Source organism: Gnatocerus cornutus, unplaced genomic scaffold, assembly GCF_029298725.1.
Source record: "Gnatocerus cornutus isolate USDA-ARS CGAHR unplaced genomic scaffold, icGnaCorn1.1 ctg00000121.1, whole genome shotgun sequence".
In the NCBI taxonomy this organism is placed as follows: domain Eukaryota; kingdom Metazoa; phylum Arthropoda; class Insecta; order Coleoptera; family Tenebrionidae; genus Gnatocerus; species Gnatocerus cornutus.
Window position 1 is genome coordinate 273,839 of NW_028275461.1, and position 5,869 is coordinate 279,707.

Here is a 5,869-nt window from a genome sequence, read left to right on the forward strand (position 1 = left end):
ATCTACAAAACCATGACTTTTTACCAAGATTCAACGGCTGAATTGCAAGAAAACAGCAGAATTCTGCACGAAATCATCAAAATTCTTACAGAAAACCGCATATTTCGATGCAAAACAACGATTTTTCGCCGATTTTCGTTGTTTTCTGGCTTGAATTCGCAAAGAAGAGCACGAAATCTACAAAATCATCACTTTTTACCAAGATTCTACGGCTGAATTGCAAGAAAACAGCAGAATTCTTTACGAAATCGTCAAAATTTTTACAGAAAACCGCATATTTCGATGCAAAACAACGATTTCTCGCCGATTTTCGTTGTTTTCTATCTTGAATTCGCCAAGAAGAGCACGAAATCTACAAAATCATGACTTTTTACCTAGATTCAACGGCTGAATTGCAAGAAAACAGCAGAATTCTGCACGAAATCATCAAAATTCTTATAGAAAACCGCATATTTCGATGCAAAACGACGATTTTTCGCCGATTTTCGTTGTTTTCTGGCTTGAATTCGCAAAGAAGAGCACGAAATCTACAAAATCATGACTTTTTACCAAGATTCAACGGCTGAATTGCAAGAAAACAGCAGAATTCTGCACGAAATCATCAAAATTCTTAGAGAAAACTGCATATTTCGATGCAAAACAACGATTTCTCGCCGATTTTCGTTGTTTTCTGTCTTGAATTCGCCAAGAAGAGCACGAGATCTACAAAATCATGGCTTTTTACCTAGATTTAACGGCCGAATTGCAAGAAAACAGCAGAATTCTGCACGAAATCATCAAAATTCTTACAGAAAACCGCATATTTCGATGCAAAACGACGATTTCTCGCCGATTTTCGTTGTTTTCTGGCTTGAATTCGCAAAGAAGAGCACGAAATCTACAAAATCATTACTTTTTACCAAGATTCAACATCTGAATTGCAAGAAAACAGCAGAATTCTGCACGAAATCCACAAAATTCTTAGAGAAAACCGCATATTTCGATGCAAAACGACGATTTCTCGCCGATTTTCGTGGTTTTCTGGCTTGAATTCGCAAAGAAGAGCACGAAATCTACAAAATCATGATTTTTTACCAAGATTCAACGGCTGAATTACGAGAAAACAGCAGAATTTTGCACGAAATCATGAAAATTCTTACAGAAAACCGCATTTTTCGATGCAAAACGACGATTTCTCGCCGATTTTCGTTGTTTTCTGGCTTGAATTCGCAAAGAAGAGCACGAAATCTATAAAATCATGACTTTTTACCAAGATTCAACGGCTGAATTGCAAGAAAACAGCAGAATTCTGCACGAAATCATCAAAATTCTTACAGAAAACCGCATATTTCGATGCAAAACAACGATTTTTCGCCAATTTTCGTTGTTTTCTGGCTTGAATTCGCAAAGAAGAGCACGAAATCTACAAAATCATGACTTTTTACCAAGATTCAACATCTGAATTGCAAGAAAACAGCAGAATTCTGCACGAAATCCACAAAATTCTTCGAGAAAACCGCATATTTCGATGCAAAACGACGATTTCTCGCCGATTTTCGTGGTTTTCTGGCTTGAATTCGCAAAGAAGAGCACAAAATCTACAAAATCATGATTTTTTACCAAGAATCAACGGCTGAATTACGAGAAAACAGCAGAATTTTGCACGAAATCATGAAAATTCTTACAGAAAACCGCATTTTTCGATGCAAAACGACGATTTCTCGCCGATTTTCGATGTTTTCTATCTTGAATTCGCAAAGAAGAGAACGGAATCTACAAAATCACGACTTTTTACCAAGATTCAACGGCTGAATTGCAAGAAAACAGCAGAATTCTGCACGAAATCATCAAAATTCTTATAGAAAACCGCATATTTCGATGCAAAACGAAGATTTCTCGCCGATTTTCGTGATTTTCTGGCTTGAATTTGCAAAGAAGAGCACGGAATCTACAAAATCATGACTTTTTACCAAGATTCAACGGCTGAATTGCAAGAAAACAGCAGAATTCTGCACGAAATCATCAAAATTCTTACAGAAAACCGCATATTTCGATGCAAAACAACGATTTCTCGCCGATTTTCGTTGTTTTCTGGCTTGAATTCGCAAAGAAGAGCACAAAATCTACAAAATCATCACTTTTTACCAAGATTCTACGGCTGAATTGCAAGAAAACAGCAGAATTCTGCACGAAATCATCAAAATTCTTACAGAAAACCGCATATTTCGATGCAAAACGACGATTTCTCGCCGATTTTCGTTGTTTTCTGGCTTGAATTCGCAAAGAAGAGCACGAAATCTACAAAATCATGACTTTTTACCAAGATTCAACGGCTGAATTGCAAGAAAACAGCAGAATTCTGCACGAAATCATCAAAATTCTTAGAGAAAACTGCATATTTCGATGCAAAACAACGATTTCTCGCATATTTTCGTTGTTTTCTGTATTGAATTCGCCAAGAAGAGCACGAAATCTACAAAATCATGGCTTTTTACCTAGATTTAACGGCCGAATTGCAAGAAAACAGCAGAATTCTGCACGAAATCATCAAAATTCTTACAGAAAACCGCATATTTCGATGCAAAACGACGATTTCTCGCCGATTTTCGTTGTTTTCTGGCTTGAATTCGCAAAGAAGAGCACGAAATCTACAAAATCATGACTTTTTACCAAGATTCAACATCTGAATTGCAAGAAAACAGCAGAATTCTGCACGAAATCCACAAAATTCTTAGAGAAAACCGCATATTTCGATGCAAAACGACGATTTCTCGCCGATTTTCGTGGTTTTCTGGCTTGAATTCGCAAAGAAGAGCACGAAATCTACAAAATCATGATTTTTTACCAAGATTCAACGGCTGAATTACGAGAAAACAGCAGAATTTTGCACGAAATCATGAAAATTCTTACAGAAAACCGCATTTTTCGATGCAAAACGACGATTTCTCGCCGATTTTCGTTGTTTTCTGGCTTGAATTCGCAAAGAAGAGCACGAAATCTATAAAATCATGACTTTTTACCAAGATTCAACGGCTGAATTGCAAGAAAACAGCAGAATTCTGCACGAAATCATCAAAATTCTTACAGAAAACCGCATATTTCGATGCAAAACAACGATTTTTCGCCAATTTTCGTTGTTTTCTGGCTTGAATTCGCAAAGAAGAGCACGAAATCTACAAAATCATGACTTTTTACCAAGATTCAACATCTGAATTGCAAGAAAACAGCAGAATTCTGCACGAAATCCACAAAATTCTTCGAGAAAACCGCATATTTCGATGCAAAACGACGATTTCTCGCCGATTTTCGTGGTTTTCTGGCTTGAATTCGCAAAGAAGAGCACAAAATCTACAAAATCATGATTTTTTACCAAGATTCAACGGCTGAATTACGAGAAAACAGCAGAATTTTGCACGAAATCATGAAAATTCTTACAGAAAACCGCATTTTTCGATGCAAAACGACGATTTCTCGCCGATTTTCGTTGTTTTCTGGCTTGAATTCGCAAAGAAGAGCACGAAATCTACAAAACCATGACTTTTTACCAAGATTCAACGGCTGAATTGCAAGAAAACAGCAGAATTCTGCACGAAATCATCAAAATTCTTATAGAAAACCGCATATTTCGATGCAAAACAACGATTTTTCGCCAATTTTCGTTGTTTTCTGGCTTGAATTCGCAAAGAAGAGCACGAAATCTACAAAATCATGACTTTTTACCAAGATTCAACATCTGAATTGCAAGAAAACAGCAGAATTCTGCACGAAATCCACAAAATTCTTCGAGAAAACCGCATATTTCGATGCAAAACGACGATTTCTCGCCGATTTTCGTGGTTTTCTGGCTTGAATTCGCAAAGAAGAGCACAAAATCTACAAAATCATGATTTTTTACCAAGATTCAACGGCTGGATTACGAGAAAACAGCAGAATTTTGCACGAAATCATGAAAATTCTTACAGAAAACCGCATTTTTCGATGCAAAACGACGATTTCTCGCCGATTTTCGATGTTTTCTATCTTGAATTCGCAAAGAAGAGAACGGAATCTACAAAATCACGACTTTTTACCAAGATTCAACGGCTGAATTGCAAGAAAACAGCAGAATTCTGCACGAAATCATCAAAATTCTTATAGAAAACCGCATATTTCGATGCAAAACGAAGATTTCTCGCCGATTTTCGTTGTTTTCTGGCTTGAATTTGCAAAGAAGAGCACGGAATCTACAAAATCATGACTTTTTACCAAGATTCAACGGCTGAATTTCAAGAAAACAGCAGAATTCTGCACGAAATCATCAAAATTCTTACAGAAAACCGCATATTTCGATGCAAAACAACGATTTCTCGCCGATTTTCGTTGTTTTCTGGCTTGAATTCGCAAAGAAGAGCACAAAATCTACAAAATCATCACTTTTTACCAAGATTCTACGGCTGAATTGCAAGAAAACAGCAGAATTCTGCACGAAATCATCAAAATTCTTACAGAAAACCGCATATTTCGATGCAAAACGACGATTTCTCGCCGATTTTCGTTGTTTTCTGGCTTGAATTCGCAAAGAAGAGCACGAAATCTACAAAATCATGACTTTTTACCAAGATTCAACGGCTGAATTGCAAGAAAACAGCAGAATTCTGCACGAAATCATCAAAATTCTTAGAGAAAACCGCATATTTCGATGCAAAACGACGATTTCTCGCTGATTTTCGTTGTTTTCTATCTTGAATTCGCAAAGGAGAGCACGAAATCTACAAAATCATGACTTTTTACCAAGATTCAACGGCTGAATTGCAAGAAAACAGCAGAATTCTGCACGAAATCGTCAAAATTCTTAGAGAAAACCGCACATTTCGATGCAAAACGACGATTTCTTGCCGATTTTCGTTGTTTTCTGGCTTGAATTCGCTAAGAAGAGCACGAAATCTACAAAATCATGACTTTTTACCAAGATTCAACATCTGAATTGCAAGAAAACAGCAGAATTCTGCACGAAATCCACAAAATTCTTCGAGAAAACCGCATATTTCGATGCAAAACGACGATTTCTCGCCGATTTTCGTGGTTTTCTGGCTTGAATTCGCAAAGAAGAGCACAAAATCTACAAAATCATGATTTTTTACCAAGATTCAACGGCTGAATTACGAGAAAACAGCAGAATTTTGCACGAAATCATGAAAATTCTTACAGAAAACCGCATTTTTCGATGCAAAACGACGATTTCTCGCCGATTTTCGTTGTTTTCTGGCTTGAATTCGCAAAGAAGAGCACGAAATCTACAAAACCATGACTTTTTACCAAGATTCAACGGCTGAATTGCAAGAAAACAGCAGAATTCTGCACGAAATCATCAAAATTCTTACAGAAAACCGCATATTTCGATGCAAAACAACGATTTTTCGCCGATTTTCGTTGTTTTCTGGCTTGAATTCGCAAAGAAGAGCACGAAATCTACAAAATCATCACTTTTTACCAAGATTCTACGGCTGAATTGCAAGAAAACAGCAGAATTCTTTACGAAATCGTCAAAATTTTTACAGAAAACCGCATATTTCGATGCAAAACAACGATTTCTCGCCGATTTTCGTTGTTTTCTATCTTGAATTCGCCAAGAAGAGCACGAAATCTACAAAATCATGACTTTTTACCTAGATTCAACGGCTGAATTGCAAGAAAACAGCAGAATTCTGCACGAAATCATCAAAATTCTTACAGAAAACCGCATATTTCGATGCAAAACGACGATTTTTCGCCGATTTTCGTTGTTTTCTGGCTTGAATTCGCAAAGAAGAACACGAAATCTACAAAATCATGACTTTTTACCAAGATTCAACGGCTGAATTGCAAGAAAACAGCAGAATTCTGCACGAAATCATCAAAATTCTTAGAGAAA